Raw genomic sequence first — 17743 nt, 5'->3', positions numbered from 1 at the left:
AGTTCCTGCTCAGCCAAGCCTGGGGATAAAAGGCATTATCTGTTTGTCGAATTGTCTGTAAGCTTTCATGCTCCGGTTCACCCTTGGTTTTGACCTTTGTAGAACTCTGCGCAATTCACAACGCCTTACCACATTCCTCCTGCCTTTGATCTCCTCAGCAGCTCGAGAGGAGGTCCCGGCAGAGGCTGGCCTCCTCTTACAATCCAAGAAACTGAGGCTGCAAGAATCTGGGAGCGTGAAGCTGAGAAGACAGCTTCTCACCTTGAGCAAATAGGAGAATCCATCTCCCCGGCAGATTCCAGAGGAGCTGAATTCTGCACTTCTAACAGCTCCCAGGGAGCACTAATGCGGTGGGCTCACGAGCCACACTAGAACAGCGAGACCCCAGAAGCATATTGGGTCTCACAGTAGAGTCTTGGAGGGTAGAGGACTTGGAGAACAAAAGAATCAAGATATGTCATGTACAGATACAAATTCTCAGGGCCAGGGATTTAGCTCAGTGGTTCCACCTCCTGCCTCATAAGCACAAGGACCTGAGTTTGATCCCTAGTACAAAACCAAAAAATTCTCTGACCACTGTGGTCATTATGTACACCTAACATGTACCAATAAACTTAATTAATTTAAAGAATAGAGTCTTGGGCTTCCAGATGCAAGGCTGCCGTACCAAGTCTTGTTGAAACCCTACTCCGCCACCTGCTAGCCTGGCACAGTTGTCTTAATCTTTCCATTCATTTTTTTATTGTATACAAAAGGGGATAGACAGCAACAACACTCACAGAATGGTCTTTAAGAACAATATGTGTTAAAACTATGGGGATAGCACATGGTAGGCACTTAGTAAACATTCAGTTTTTATTACTCATGGCCAGGTTGGAATCAAGTGCTAGAAGAGTTCCCCTCTCTGAGCCTTGGTTTGCTAATCCGAAAAATGGAACACTAAATGTTAACCCTAACTTCCTCAAAAACTTAAAAGTAGAATTTCCGTGTGATCCAGTAATCTCACTTCTGGGCATACATCCAAAGAAATGCAGTCAGTGTGCCAAAGAGATGCCTGCACTCTCGCGTTCACTACAACTTTACATGCAATGACTAAGGCACAGAATCAGCCTGAGCACTCACCAGCCGAAGAGTGGCAAAAGAAAATGTGGTGTATTCACACAATGGAGTACTATTCAGCCCCTAAAAAGGAAGAAATCCTAGGGCCAGGGATTTAGCTCAATGGTTCTTCTGCCTTCCTCACAAGTACAAGGACCTGAGTTCAATCCCTAGTACCCCCAAAAAGGGAGAAATCCTATCATTCGCAATAGCTTGGATGAGATTAGAGGACATTGTTTTCCCTAAATGAAATAAGTCAGGCACAGAAAGATGACACCTCGGGATGCTGCTTGTACACAGAACCTAAACAAGTCAGAGTCATGGGAGCAGAGAGTCCAGTGCTGGCTTTTAGTGGCCAAGGGAAAGGGTCCTGTTGACCAAAGGTACAAACTGTCCATCAGGAGGGTGGAACTTAGGGCTCATTTGCACAGAATGGTGGCTCTAGCAATAAGCAGTGCACTGTCTATTTTGAGATTGCTAAAGGCACTGATTTGAAATGTTCTGACCTCAAAGATGTGCGAGGCACATAAGGTGATGAATGTGTTTGTTAGCCTGACTGAATCACTCCCCATGTATCCAGACATCACACTTCACCCAGGAGTAGTACATAAATATATATATATGTATTAAAATTAAATATGAAAAAGTTAACTCCTAGGCTGTTGTGAAGCACGAAGATGTAATGAATGAATACAGAGTTCTTTATCATGAGTTATGTTGCACAAAATATCACAGTTGTGCCTCTTTGGCTCTTGCAGCCCAAGGGACTCTGAGAGACCACTCAAGACTGACTTATGGGTTCCCTGGATCACAAGTAACCACACTAGACCCCTTGTCCCCAAAGACTTGCTGTCCCCAGGAGAATCTTATGCCTGTTCGCAACCTTCATACTTGGCGCCTGTGTACGTGGTCCAGAGGAGATGCTGAGTAAAAGTGGGTTTTGCTAATGGGTTTAAAGCTTTCCGCTTCCCCCACGTCTGCAAGTGAGCCTAAGGCTCAAAGGGGCTTGCATGTCGCCACTCCTCTTAGCGATAAAAATGGCATTAAAGATTTTTCCAGCTAAATAAAGTCCTTTGGATGGGTTTCTAACAAGGCAGTGGGAACACAACTTAATGTCAGCGTTTGTAGACAGAAACAGGGAAGAGAACGTGTCCTCCACTCACCTGATATTAACTCAGAGAAGGCAGGAATCTCCTGACTCTGTTTTCTCCAAGTGGACTCACAGAAAGGAAAAAAAGTGGGCATAGGAGGAAAGGTTATCAACCAGGCAGAAAGCAGCATCTGAGTTCCACCACAGTGAGGATTCCTGGGCAGATGAGCCCTTTGTAGAACGGGACGATGCTAAGCAAGGTAAGGGGCTGGAGGGCCAGCTCCTGCCGCGTAACAAACCTGACAACCCACCGCACGCTCAGGACTGCCAAGGCCCTCCTGGCTCCAACTGGGCAGCGATCCTCTGCCGCCTGGGAAGTGGATTTATCTGGGCCTCTGCGCATTCGACAGCTGCTCACTGAGCCCCAGGCCAAACAAACAAGACAGCTTTGTCGCAGAACTCCGGGACCCCAGACTGCCATGACAATGTCCTGTGTAGGAGCGTCCATAGGGAGGGAGGCCGCGGCCGTGGAGTTTATGTAAACATATTTGATAGAAGGTTAAACCTGGATACATTTCATAAAATGTTCTCAGATTACACAGCTCACAAATTGATAAAGCTATGGGGAAATTGGCCAAACCCTCATCTCAGTGATTCGTTTAAGTGAGTAAAAAAAAGTAAAAACTACAGATCTGAACAGTTCGTTGACAAGTTTTGTGAAGTGAGCAGATGGTAGAAACCTGCTTCCAATACTGGAGACAAATATGTCTCAATACACTTGGAACATCACCTTAAAAGCGTCCTGCAGCGTGCCACAGGACAAGTCTCGAGGAATTTTAAAGAACGAGTGTCACAGAGTAGCTATTCTCTAATCACAGTGCGATTAAACTAGACATCAGTAACGAAATTTGAAATTTGAAAAGTACTGGGAATTTAAAAAAATAAACTTACAAAATACTAGTGGGGGAGAAACAGAATGTAAAATAAAGATGAAAAAGTACACACAACCCCGTCATAGTAACACTACATATCAGAGCCTATGGAGTGCAGGGAATTTATTTTGAATGAAATGCGTGTCCTCCACCACTTGGCTTAAGAAAGAAGAGATTATCAGCAGACTAGCGAAAAGAGAATAGAAAAAGGATAAAGAGAACAGAATAACAATATTAGCATAGTGTTGAACAAAAACAGGAAACAGGGTCGAGAAAGCTGAAAGCATCTTCAGAGATGACTAAAGTCACAAATAAGCCATTGTCTGCCAATATTTTTTTAAAAGACAGAGATAGAATTTATCCATTTAAGCAATAATAGGAATAAAGGGGGATAAAACAACTCAAGAGCCTAAAAAGGTTACAAAATGAGTATTTAATGTTAATACATTTGGAAAGATAGATTAAAATATATAAATTCCTAAGAAAAAGTAAGTAACCAAAACTAACTCATGGAGAAATAGAAACCTTGTCTAATCTTCTAACCATCAAGGAAATTTAACCAGCAATATAAATTCTTCTGAAAAGAAACAGCAGGCGCAGAGATTTTTTTATAGGTACATTTTATTAACTTTCAAGGAACAGGCCATTCAGATATATTCAAATCCGCATATCCCTTCCCAGAAAGGAAAAAGAGAGAACACCCCGCCACTGTTTTATGAGGGTGATACACCACTGACATTACAAGCAGACAAAGAGAGTTTTAAAAAGAAAAAATTATATACCAGTCTTGCTCGTGAGCACAGTGTGAAATTTCCAGACCGAATAGTGGAGAACGGACTCTGGCCCTGTACTTTTCAAACGCTGTCACTCTTTGTTACTGGGCTAATCTAAGCCAGGAAATCAAAGGCCATTTAACATCAGAAACTTCATCAGTGTCTTTCAACAGACCGAAAGAGGGAACTCATTCGAAATCTGGGCGTCCCTGGAACAAAAGCTAAAGCGTCTCTCCCTAGAGAGAAAGAGATCCCAGGGGCAGAGGTAGGGGGGCATGCGGGGAATGATGGAGCACACCTGTAATCTCAGCACTGTGCGGAGGCAGAGGCAGGAGGACCACTGCAAGTTTGAGTCTAACCTGGGCTACATAGTGAATTCAGGGCCTGAAATACATAGTGAGACACTGTCTCAAAAAAAAAAAAAGTGGGGGAGAAGAAAAAGATGAGGAAAATAGAGTTAGAAACACCAGTGCTTGGACTGGCTGCCAGATAGCCCTGGACTCCATCCCAGGGACAGCTGGCATTGCCACACAGAATGCCTCTCAATGCCACCAACACAGGGAAGGATGAAGCCTCTGTCTGGGGGGCGCGGTGCTGATCCCCATTGCTGGACAGAGCAGCGGGCGCCAGGGCTGTCAGGCTGCTCCCAGATGTGGCTCCCGAGCTCACGCGAAACTGGTCACCGCCGCAACAGCAGGTCTGGGATAAGAAAAAGTTAAGGCTGAGAAACGGGCACTCAAAGACACCCAGAGAACCATGGAATCTTTCTACACACACGGGCAAAGCCTTCGGTCGGATTCAACATTTGTTCAAAATTAAACAAGCAAAGCAACCAGGATGAGGACTCAGCGGCAGTGCAGAAGCCCCAGCCCTGCAGCCAGCCCCGCCGGCCGTGTGAAACACCACATTATTCCCGCCACGGCCAGGACGAGGAGAAGACACGACCCTCTCTGCCCCGCGGGACTGAAGCACAAGGTGCCATTCCCCCACCCCAGGAGAAATAAAAGGCCAGAGCGAGAATGGAGGCTCCAGCCTGTGTTAGCTCACAACACGACCTTCTATGTCTGAGTCGAAACCCAGCTGAACCCACAGACAAAGCGGGGCCAGTAAGAGAGACGAGCGACACAAACTCGGAGTCCGCTTCCTCCACCGTCTCCACGTCTCTTCACCAGCCACAGCCGAAAGGGTGAACGCGAAGAAGTGGGAAGCACGGACAGGCTGAATAACCTCATCAAAATAACGTCAGTTTCTTAAATAACCCTGAACTGGGGGTGCAGTAAGGCTGATCACAAATGCGGTTTCCGAAGCTGAAGAATCGATACTTTCAGTCTTATTTTACTATTACACTTACTTTTGTTTATTTTTTTTCATTCCACGATGAAGTTTAAAAGAAAAACTATATACCTATGCAAATACACACTTATACATAATATATAATTCATATGTCCAGCAATGTACACACACCACATACAACAGCAAGAAAAACTAATGCATCTAAATCTAGTAAACATGCAAAAGCCTATTGTGGAAAAAATTAACTTGATTTAAATAAACACTAAATATATGAAAGAGGTGAGCATATTTATGGAATAAAAGACATCTTTTAAATGACAAGTTGGCTTTAAGTGATTTATAGATTATATTTAATTCCAACCAAAATCACACAAGGCATTTAATTCCTTTTGATATACACTAATTCAAAAGTTCACACAGAAGAGCACTCAGCCAAAAATAAACCAGAAGAGGGGCCAGGGATTTAGCTCAGCGGTTTGGTGGCCTGCCTTGCAAGCACAAGGATCCGAGTTCAATCCCCGGTACCAAAAGAAAAACAAAAATAAACCAGAAGAATAAACTAGGAAATGTTTCCTATCCAATGTCAATATTTATTTAGCTATTTCACATGGTTATAGTGAGTAAGACATTGCACAGGGCTGGAGAAATTAGCCAAAGAAACAGTAAAGAGGGCCCAGAAACAGACCCACAAAAACGTGGGAAGGGGTGGGACCACTTCTTCATACAGAGAGGAGAGGCTTCCCAAAACCTTGTTCCAGGGTAGTTAGCTGTCCACATGCACACACACACACACACACACACACACACACACACACACACAGAGAGAGAGAGAGAGAGAGAGAGAGAGAGAGAGAGAGGGAGAGAGAGAGAGAGATCCCTACCTCACACTGTATGGAAGAAACAAAACTCTACAACAAAAATTAGATTGAATTCATTAAGAATTTAAGTGACAAGTGAAGACTGAAATTTTTACAATAAATTTTGGAAGATCATCTTTATAATCAAAAGTAGGGAAGGTCTTGCCCAGCAAGATACAAATCATACAGATAGATTCAGCTCTACTAAATTAAGAATGTCAGTATCAAAATTTCAGTGAACATGGGCTGGGGATTTAGCTCAGTGTTTCTGCCACCTGCCTGGCAAACACAAGGACCCAAGTTCGATCTCTGGTACCAAAAAAAAAAAAAAAATCTGTGAATAAAACTTCAAAAAGTTTAGGCATCAAAAGACACCATAAAGAAAAAGAATAATAAAATAACAACCTACAATTTAGCAGGAAATGACTGCAACTGAAAAAGAATATTCAGAATAAATAATTCACAAAGCAGTAAGTCCACAGAAAAAAATATGGACTCAGACCTCTAGAAACCATCACAGCCAATAAGCATTTTAAAGTTCACTATGTACACATTCATGACCAGAAAAGTGCAAATTAAAGAGAAACTGCTATTTCTCTGAAAAATACCTTAAATAAAAATCTAACTAGTAGGCATCTTAACCACAGACAAAGAAAGAGTAGGGCAATATCGTTCCCAACTGAACAAAGCTGTATTTAGGAAACAATGCGGATTAACTGCATCAGTCAGAGTCCTCTGCAGAAACAGAGCTGCTGGATTGTGGATACAAATGGGCAGATTTATTTCGACGGATTGGCTGAACGATGATGGGGCCTGGCCGATCTGACATACATTGGGCCAACCTGACAGGAGAAGAGGCAAGACTCATTGCTGGAGTCCTGGGGCCTCTGCTGGAGAAACCCCGTGTTCCGAGGCAGCCTTCAGCTGACTGCACGAGGGCCAGACGTGTCACACAGGGCTTCGCTCAAGTTCACACACCACAGTGACAATGCAAGAGTACCCTCCCGGAAGTGTTCAGAACTATTTTGCCACATACCTGGTCATCTAGACTGAGCAAAGTTGACACATACAATTAACAGACACACGATCCCTTCTCTTCTTTGTAAATAGCATCTTCTTTCCTTCCCAACTATTAGGAATAGTTATCGATAGGAAAACAGATCCATGAATATGAAGTCATTTGGTGGAATATTACACAGCTGTTAAAATTGATTATAAAGCAATGATGGCTCCCTCAATCATGTATGACTCCCAGAAACATGACTGAGTTAAAGAAAATCAAATGGAAGAAGACTATGTATAATACCGGTGTATGTGGTTCAAAGAACAGGCAAAGCTAATGAATACATCATTTAGAGTATGTAAAAATAGAAATATAAGCACAGCTGTGATTTGAAAATAATTTCAGGGTTCTGCTTTGTTCAGAGATTTGTTTCCTGCTGAGGATTAGCCCATGACCTCGCCTTTGCTACACACACCCTCTAGCAGGAGCTGCATCCCAGCTGGGCTCTGCTGATCTTCAGTAAGGAGCAAGGCCCTGGGGCCAGGAGTAAGTGCCAGGGCAGGGTGAGTTCTGAGGGTGAGCAGGGGCTCGTGAAGGGCCCTCCTCTTGCATCATAGCTCCCCAGGGCAGAAGCCACTCAGGTTTACCAGACACTTCTTCTCCCCCAGGACACAGTAAAACACCCTCCCACTCCGCACTCCGGACACTGGGCTGTGAGCCAATCCTGTATTTCTTCTTCCCTTTCTGCAGCCTTTCTTTGTTTGTGTCTGGGCTGGGGATTGAACCCAGAGCCTTCACACCGAGCTACATCCCAGCCCTTTTTATTTTTTATTTTGAGACAAGGCCTTGCTAGGTCACTAAGTTGCATGCACTGGGCTCCAACTTGCCATCGTCCTGCCTCAGCCTCCCAGAGTGCAGGGATCACAGACACCTCTAAGGGGACATTATAGGTACAACCTCAGGTGGCTGCCTGGAGTGGGCTCCCTCCTAAGCCTGCTCTGACGCATCACGGTGGTGTGCACACGAGACTTCAGAAACCTCGTTTATTAAAGACTGAAATCCCAGGGCTTGTGTATCGCTGCAGCATGGCTTAGCTGACTGATTTAGCAATGAACTTACAGATAACGGCCTCTTCACATGTCTGTTGTGTGCTGTGTGTGTGGAATGTAGCATAGAGGTAAGGACACAAAGGTGGCAAATGTACCAACAAAAAATATTTTTAAATGCTAACATGAAAGACTCTTTTATCTCTGTTCTGGTGCTGGGGATCAAACCCAGGGACTGCTAGGCAAGTAGTCTACCACCAAGCTACATCCCTTGCAAGTCATCCAGGCTGGGCTTAAGTCTGGGAGCCTTCCGCCTCAGCCTCCAGAGTGGCTGGGGTTATGGGTGGCGCTGCAGTGCTGGAGGAGGAGGGAAGGGAGCTGAGAGACAGCAGCGCATGTTGGATTCTGAAGGAAAGAGCAACGGAGAGCAGGCTAGAACGCAGAGATCAAGCCCATCGGGAGGGTCTTGAACAGCTAAGGACTGCAGGGCGGAAGTGAGACTGAATGGGCCAGAAGCCCTGCTGGAAGGGGGAAGAGCCGTCTGCACCTCCTGCCTGGCTGCTCTGGGCCTTGACAGTTTCCAGTTTCAGATTCATGCTTGGTGCAGAGGTTTCTTTGCCTGCAGGACACTCCCGAGGCTGGACCCAGGCCCACCAGCAGGTGGCTGATCCGCCCGGCCCCTTTGGCCCTGGAAGTTTCCCCACTTTCTGCCGTGTCCTGAGTGCGCCTCCCCCTAACCCTCCTGGCGGTGGCTGCCGAGGAAGCTGGCGGCACCTTGGGTTTGAGTCCTCGTTCTGCTCCCCAGTCACCAGGATGAGGAATAAATGCCTCAGCTCCCTGTAACCATGATGATGTAAAGCTCCTGGCGGTGGTGGTGGAAAGAGCTGAGATCTAAAGACACAGCAGACGTCCTGTAAAGCTCACCCCTTTCACCCTTTCTGTTCTCTGTCTTCCTCCCACGGCCACTGCCCAAAGCCGCAGGGGCACAGTGAATAAAGGAACAAAGCAACTGGTGCGGGGGACAGACAGCAGCCCACACAGTGCCACTCCAAGAAGCCCCTTTGCTGCTGCTCTGTGACCCTCGCCCCTCTGTCATCTCCCGTGTCCAGGCAGGGTATGGCCTGGTTCCCTTTTCTCCTTTCCTCAGCTTCCTGCTGCTCCGAGTGAGCAGCTCTCTTCCACCACAGCATTTCCACCGTGGAGCCAGCTGAGGCGTGGATTGGACACCCAGAAACCCTGAGCCAAAATAAACCCCTCCCCCTTTAAGTTGCGGGTGTCAGTTATTTTTGTCTCAGCAACAGGACAGTGACAATTGCACACCCATCCCTTCCCTTCACTCGCCTTCCTCTGACCATGGTTTGTCAGCTTCTCCCTGAAACACTCATCCACTCTCTGTCTTGCAGCTGAGACCACGCCAGCTCTCAGGAAGCTCTCAGAAGTCCCACCACTGCCCAGACTCAGTCAGGAGCCCTAGACTTCCTCTCTCCACACATCTCCCTGTGTGGTGACTGCCAGCCACCCTGTGTCATTCTCGATGCAGTCATCATGACCACTGTCACCATCCTAAGCAGCAGCGCTGCTGTGACCACCACGCTCACGGGGAACCATTATCACCGCCGTTGTCATCGCAGCCACCACGGTCGCCAGCCTCACTCTCAGCATCGTCAGCGCCACCCTGCCATGATCACTGCCTCCACCACCAACCCTCCCACACCAGGCTGTCCCAGCTACGACCTACCACAGCCGTGCGGCCACCGTCACCGCCACCAGCTGGGTTCGGTCCCTCGGCTGTGCCCTCGAAGCCTGGGACGCGCATCTGTCCCTATCATCTTGTGGTCACCACAAAGACAAGGGCTTCTACCTTTACACACCTCGCGAGGCACCAGCACACGACGGCACTGGCTCCTATGAGTTAAGGAGTGAACGAATGACGGCTCCCACAAACGGTGACAGCCAGCGACTCCGCCTCTCACCACTGACCTCTCTTCTCACTGTGCTGCTTTGAAGATAAGGAAGCTGAAGTTAGGAACTTTCCCGGGGTCGCAGGGGCAGCCTTCAGCCCACTTCATCTGACTCTGGGCCGCCAGGACCCTCACTCCACTGTACTCTGCCTAACCTGGAGATGCGCTCCTAGAGCCCAGCCTTTGTCTCACGGGAGCCTCCAGTCCTTGGAACCCTTGGAACGTGGGCTGCCTGGGCCCTGACCCATCTGGCAGCTCAGTTTCTGAGTCCCAGTAAGAATGCCCTTTCTCCTAGAGGGCATTCTAGACTCTGGGCAGGGGCTGATTGTGCGTGCCTGCGGCTAATGAGCTTCCTGTCTTCCAAGGGGAGAACAAAAGTTCTCTAATAAGCACCTCTGACTCCCCGTCTGAGCCAGCCCCATACCCCACAGGGGAAGCCACGGGCCTGCAAGACAGCAAGAGAAGGAAGCACCCTCCTCTGCCATCAGGCTGGCCTCGGTCACCCTGCCAGAGACCCCAGTTCCAGGATGACCGGGAACCACAGGAAACGTCCTCTCCACACCCAGGCCTGCAGGGCAGAGAGGGAGGCAGGGTCTGTGGGAGAAATCTCTACCCAGCAAGCCAAGAAACGCCCCAAGCTCCCCCGGCCCGCAGCCCTCTCTCTGCATCCCTCCCGTGTGTGGCCCGGCATCCCCATGGGTACAACCCTGCCACCCACATGCAGTCTCGTAGACGAGGCGACCAGGAGAGCTGAGGGCCGCACAAGGAGATCCAGGTGAAGCCCACATTTCACCCTCACCCTCTCGCTGCCTCCCCAAACCAAGCTCCAGGGAGAGGAAGCACAGAGCCCGCTCCTCACTGTGGCTGTGTGCGGTGCGGTGCGTCCTCAGGGCGGGCACTCCTTCCTCCCAGATTCCCACCCCCGGCCGGAGGGTGGCGCTGGGCAGGTGTGGGAAGCCGCGCCCTGGGAAGCAGAGGCCCGGCCGTGCTGACAGGAGGCTCCCAGCCTCCTCTGAGGCCGGCTCCAAGGCCACTCGGCGACCCTGGGGTGGGGGGGCTGTCTCAGCCGGAGGCACCACTCCCCTCCCCCAAGCTCCGGCCAGTGCCCTCCCGCCCCTCCTTCCCTCCAGGGTCCCAGTGATGCCAGGTGGGGTCACTGCTGCACGCATGCGGGCTCAGGAGGGCTCCTGCCTCGGAGACGTGGGGCTCTGGGCTCTGAGAGGCCTAGGACCACACTTGGCTCCTGGCGTGGGAGCCCGTGAGAACCAGTGTGAGGGGTGCGCCCCTCCCTGGCAGCCAGGGTTCCGCCCTTCCGATCCATCTGCTCAAAGTCAAGGCTTGTTGAGAATGGGCTGGGAACCATGGGAAAGGAAGGAGTGGAAGTATCTCCGCGAACTCCTCCCAAACGCTCTCCCTGGGAGTGGCTCTCAGCTCTGCGGTGCCCCGGCCTCCTTGTGTTACACAGTTTGGCTATTTCCCCTCGTTATCCTGAAAGGCAGCCTGAGGGTAGACGGCAGGGACTGGCTGCCCCCCCCACCTCGCTTCCTCCCCTACGCTTCCTCCCCTCTCCAACCCCCCCCCCACACACCACACTGGGGCTTCGGGACCCTCAGGCTGAGTTTTAGCCAGCCGCAGGGCAGCGCTCTTTGACTTGTGGCCCCGGAAAACCCTTCCCAGGGAGAACCTCGGTGCGTCTGCGTGCCCTCAGGGGCAATCTGACAATCCGCAGGACCTGCTGATACCCCGCATCTGTGAGCGGTAAGGAATAAGGCCGCGAGATTCATAGACCGCACAATTATTCCCTGTGCTCAGAGCCGATCTTGAATGACAGAACTGCACCCACGGACAGGAGGAGCCGGGTTTGGGATGCAATGAGACAAGCACCCCTTCCCTGAACCTCCCTTCCCTGGGTGCCCCCGCCCAGCAGGGAGACCCCAGTCCTTCCCGAAACTCCTGTCTCCGCATCCGGGCCCACGCCGGTTCCGCCCGGCCCCTCCGGCTGCTGCTGCTCCATCAGCTCCGCTACGCCAACTCTCTCTCCAACTACTAAAATGCTAAGTATTTATTTTAAGAAGGGAGAAAATTAGAGCCTGCAATTAGCACATTTTTCCAGCACATTGCCTGAACCACCGCCGCCCTGAGGGGCCAAGAACCAGCACTAGTAAAATTAACGCAGTTTATTAAACAGGCAAAGGGGCCTAGCTGAGCTGACACAGCGCACGGAGGTCCCTCCCGCGGCCCTGTCCACGGCATCTGCTGCCACAGTGGATGTCAAAGCACAGACGGTGCCAGCCCAGAAGCTCTGGGGTCCAAGATCTGAGTCACCCAAGTCGATCCAACCCCTCTCTACTCCTGTTTCCCAACTGCAAAATATGAAAAAGAAAACAAAAATAAACTTGTCTGACCTACTTCCATCTTGTTTTTAAGATTTTGCAGTTTGGGACCACGATCCTGCCCGCGCACAGGGGACCCAACGCACTAACGCCTGTGAAGTGCTTTCTAGTTCAGGAAAGCTCGATGTCTTTTTAACATTTTCTCCTTCCCTCTATTTTTTTCTCCTTTTTTCTTTTTTTCTTTCTTTTCCCTTTGCTTGCTTTCCTCTCCCTAAGTCCAGAAAGAATGCACAACCCTGTCCCTGTCCCTGCTGTAAAAGGACAAGCAGGACACATCCTTCGCTCCCCTGGGGCAGCACCAGCGGGCAGTGACCCAGGCCACTGCATGGTAAGGTGCTGGGACTCAGCAGCCAGGACAAGGACACCAGGCCCTAAACTGGACCTGGGGGCCATAGTGGGCATGGTGGCCAATGGCCATGCGTGGGGAGGAGCCAGGGAGGAGCTCTGGTCCATGTACACCGGGTACAGCTTCTGCATGGCAGTGCCCACAGTGGGGGAAAGACTGAGAGAGGAAGATCAGGTGGAAATAACAAGTGGGCCTGGGCCCCACTGCAAATTTCAGGTCCTCTCCCTAGACCCTCTAGATCAGCATCTGCCCCTTAGTAAGATCCTGGGGAGACCTGAATGCTGACTCCATTTCAAGAATTTTAGGGCTGGGGATTTAGCTCAGCAGTTCGGTGGCCTGCCTCGCAAGTGCAAGGACCCGAATTCAATCCCCGGTACCAAAAAAAAAAAAAAATGAATTCTAGAGACCACTGTGGAGGCGCACAACTATAATCCAAGCTCTGTGGAGGCTGAGGCAGGAAGATCCCAAGTTCCAGCCTAACCTGTGCAATTTAGCAACTTTCAAGGGGTCCTGTCTCAAAACTTTTAAAAAGGGCTGGGGTTGTAGTTCAATGCAAAGACCCTGGGTCCAATCCCCAGTTTTGGGGGGTGAAAAAGTGTCACTACTCTGGACTTCTTCTATGAAGATTCAGAGGGTAAATATCATGGCTAACAGGCCTTACGGCCTCTGTCCCAACCCTCAGGGCCGCTGCCGTATGTGACAAAATATAAATGAATGTGCTGGCTGTGTTCCAATAAAGTTTTACTTATGGACAATGAAATTTGAATTTCCTATAATTTTCTTTTTTTTTTAAATTGAGTTTATTGGTACAATCTAGGTATACAATACAGTTACATTCATCACTGGGATTCTGTACCTTTACATAATAGGTCTTGATTTTCATTTTTTCCCCTTGTCCCTGCCCTCCCTTCACCCCCCTCCCCTCCCCACTTACAAACACTTTATTTCCATTCTTTCAGTTTCTCATATTTTTTTCCTCTCCCTTATTACCGTTCCCCACCCTTCCCACTTTCCCTACACCTTTAGCCCTTTACTTCCTATTTCACATTATTAATTGTCTCATTAGGATCCTGTGTACTATTATAGTTGTTCACACCAAAGAAACTATTCGGTATTTCAGTTAAAGAAATCTCTGTATGAACATTAAAAATAGGGAATCCTAAAATAAAACTAAAAAAGAAAGTAAAAGAGAAAAGGCGATGATGTAACATTAAAATAATCCTTAATTCTGGAGATGAAAATGATCCCTGAACATATTTAAATTGCTTCTTGCTCTTATAGTCTTATCTTATTCTTTTTTTCATTATTTAGAGAATACTTTATTAGTTTCTGTAATCAAACCCACGTAGATACGACCTTACATATTTAGTATGATGTGTTACCCCTATACACATGGAAAAAAATAAAAATAAAAATAAATAACATTTCTAGACCAATATGGCTGTCCATTTCTGTACAATGCCAAGTCAACACAGTAAATTGGGATGACTTTTTCCAAGGTTGGCAGCACTGTTAAAGTTTCCCAAAATTCAATTTATATATATATAAGGTTCTGCAGTTATCTGAACAAAATCATAGACATTCAGCACATTCCATTAAAAACAAAACAAAACAAAAAACAAAGAAAAGAATAATATCCAGAAAACAGCAAAGTTCTGTTGCTGTTGTGGTACCTGGGACCATTTTTTTTTATTAGCATCTTAATCATCATCTGGAAAGAGAACACTCTAGAGTAATATCATTAAATGCATCTCTGATAAAGCACAGTCCCTACTATGTATCATAAAGCAGGTACTAGATATTTTACATTCATAGAGGTATGATACAGTACCGTCCTACATCAATAATACTAGAATCTGTTTTGGTTTGAAATTTACTTTGTCTGCAAATAAGATTGCTACCCCTGTTTTTTTCTGGGCTCCTGTCATATGGAGAATTGTTTTCTATCTGTTCACTTTCAGTCTATGGGCTTCTTTTTGCACTAGGTGTGTTTCTTGTATACAACATATTGTTGGATTTTGCTTCTTATTCCATTTTGCCAGTCTGTTTCTCTTGATTGGTGAGTTGAGGCCATTGACATTGCTGGTTATAACTGATATGTACTGACTTATTATTGACATGTTATTGGCCTTTTGTTTACTCTTTTTACTTTTTCACCTTCTCCTTTTAATTTCTTGCTTTGCCTATTTGATTTGCTCTGTTGGGCCTCATGGTGTTGTTGCCTTCATTGTCTTTTTCTAGGATTGAATTTCCTATAATTTTCACACAGTGTGGAAGAGTATTCTTCCTTTTACTTTTTTTTCCAACTATATAAAACTGTAAAAATCATTCTTGGGTCACGGGCCATGCAGAAACAAATACTAGGCTGCATTTCACTCACAGATCACAGCTTTTGGTGTGTGTGTGTGTGTATGTGTGTGTTGTTTGTTTGCAGTATAGGGGGGTTGAATCCCAGGCCTTCAAAGAGCTACATTCCTGATCTTCCTTTTTCATTTTTGGCAGGATTTTGGTAAGACACTAAGCTGGCCAGGCTGTGATCCTCCTGCCTCAGCCACCTAGAGTGCTGGAGTTACGGTGAGCATCACCATTCCCGACAACAGATCAGTTTGCCAGCCCCAGCTCTGGACCATAGACCAGGGCATCTGGGTTGGATCAGATTCCCCGTAACTTCTCTGCCTCCACCCCTCCCAGGCCTCTGCGCACACTCCTGAGTGTGACACCGACCAGTCTGTGAGTCCCCTGAGTGCCATTCCTGTGAGTCGCCTCCTGAAAGCCTCTCCTGTGTCTCTCCTGACACACGTCTGGGTGACAAAAACACAAGCAGCTTCCAAGGTGTTCCAAGCCCCTGAGTCCGCCCAAGGCGGTGGCAGGAGATCCACGACTCTGACGCTGGGGTCAAGGACACAGATGCTATCACTCACAGCCCAGCAAGAAGCCTCTGTGTGCACACCCAGGCCCCAAGTGCCTCGGTGGCAGCGCAGTAAGCCAGGTGGACGCCTCTCAGCCAGGAGTCTGAGCGCTGAGCTCGGGAACCCACAGCATCTGTCACTCAGAACCAGGCTGCTCTAGTCCCATGGAGCTAAGTCCGCCCCCAGGGGACGCTCAAGGCTTGGGGAGAAAGATCAGGACTTCCTGCTCCTGGCACAGCCTGCACATGTGAGATGGGAGGACTGAAAGCCCAGACTAGGCAACATGGGAATTTAGCAAGACCCTGCCTCAAAATTTAAAAGCATAAATATAAAAAGGGCTGGGGATGTAGCTCAGTGCAAAGACCCCAGGTTTAACCTCCCGTACAGGAGAGAGAGAAACAGAGACAGAGAGAGAAGAGAGAATATAACGATTCCCAGATTTCCCCCAATAAAACAGCATGGAGTTAAGAAAATGTATTACAAGAGCTGTTTAAATTCCAATCTCAGCTTCTCCTGGATTGATCTGACTTGGATCTGCCCTCTCAAAAGAATAGCCCACTGGACCTCCTGCCCAGATTGGAGCCACTCGATTCCAGGATTCCAGTAGCAGTCGCTCCACTCACTTGTTCCTTCCTCCCCTCCGTTAGTTCTTGAAAGTGGGGCTGTGGCTTCAGACTCAATTCGGAGCTCTGACCCAGAACCAAGCTGGCCCATCTGTGGGAACTGTCTGCTGAAAGCGTCGGGGATTCGAGCCTCTTGGCGGAACGGGAGCTCCAGACCCAAACTTTAAGCAATCCCTCCTCTCTCTTTGCAGAGCATTTAGCCCCACACTCCTACACACCCTGGCAAGGGCATCCGAGCTGGAAAGACCCAGCATGTATCCAGAGCATGCAAGGTCTCTCTAACCTTCCTCCAAAGCTATCTACTCAGAGCACAGCCCTGGCCGGGCCACACCTCTGTCCTGCTGCCCTCTGTTGATTCCAGAGTCATCTGGAAACAAGAAAGGGCATCTCAGGCCAGAAGGAAAACTGGCTGTCGAATCTTTATCCCAACCCTGGCCATTTCCATCCTCCCTGGGAGTTCCAGGAAAGCCTGTTCTGAATATCTGTTTCTTAAGCTTCCCTCATGCCCAAATCTGGTCATTTTCCCATGAACAACAAGGGGGAAGGGGAGGTCGCAGGCTAAAACAGCAGCATTCCTGAGAGCCTGCTTGCTCTGAAGCTCCCTGCGCTGTGTTCACAGCAGGTACCCTGGCCTCCCGCAGCCCGCGTTTCCCAGGACAGTGCCCACGGCCCTTCTCCTTCCCAGCGATATCTGCCTTCAATCTCGGGAGGAAATCCGGGCTCCTTTGTCCACAGCAGTCCCTGTGTCCAGGCTGAGGTGCCGGGGGAGCTCCTCGGGGCTGTCCCCACCAGGCACAAAGGAAGAGCCAACACAATGGCCACACAGTCCTCCCATGCCCTGAGAGCCCTGTCCCCAGGCCAAGCTCCCGGAGACACACAATTCCTATTCATTCCCATGGAGGTGACCTTAGGCAGTTGGTCTTTGGGCCAGGCCCCAAATTGTTTCTTTGATATCAGTGGCTCAGTTTTGTAAGTCTGATGCACCCAGTGTCAGCTGGTTGTGACAAAAGGGGACCGGTGAGGTTTAGAGAAGAAAGCAAGGACTTGAGAATCAAACGGCTGGGACTGAACCTCCTTTTCCGTCCTCACTGGGCAATGCGCTTTGGCCGGGCTGCCTTCTCACTTTTGAGCTTCAGTTTCATTGCTGTAAAAAGTAACCAATGATATGTGCCATCAACCTATTGTGAAGACTAGAATGGATACTCGCGAAAGATACGTAATAAATAATCTCCTCTCTAGTGTTCTGTGGCTTGATATGTTTCAGAAGCACTGAGGCATAGACAGTATTCCAGAACCTAGAAACATCAATAATAGAATTGAGTCGGGAAAATAAAATGAAAAATCAACCCAAAGAATAGAAGAAAGTATTTGCAAATAATGATAAGGGATTAAGATCTAGGAATATATATGTGTGTATAT

This window comes from Fukomys damarensis, unplaced genomic scaffold (assembly GCF_012274545.1).
Source record: "Fukomys damarensis isolate Sample0158 unplaced genomic scaffold, DMR_v1.0_HiC HiC_scaffold_15, whole genome shotgun sequence".
NCBI lineage: Eukaryota > Metazoa > Chordata > Mammalia > Rodentia > Bathyergidae > Fukomys > Fukomys damarensis.
Note: the sequence above shows the minus strand (reverse complement) of the source record.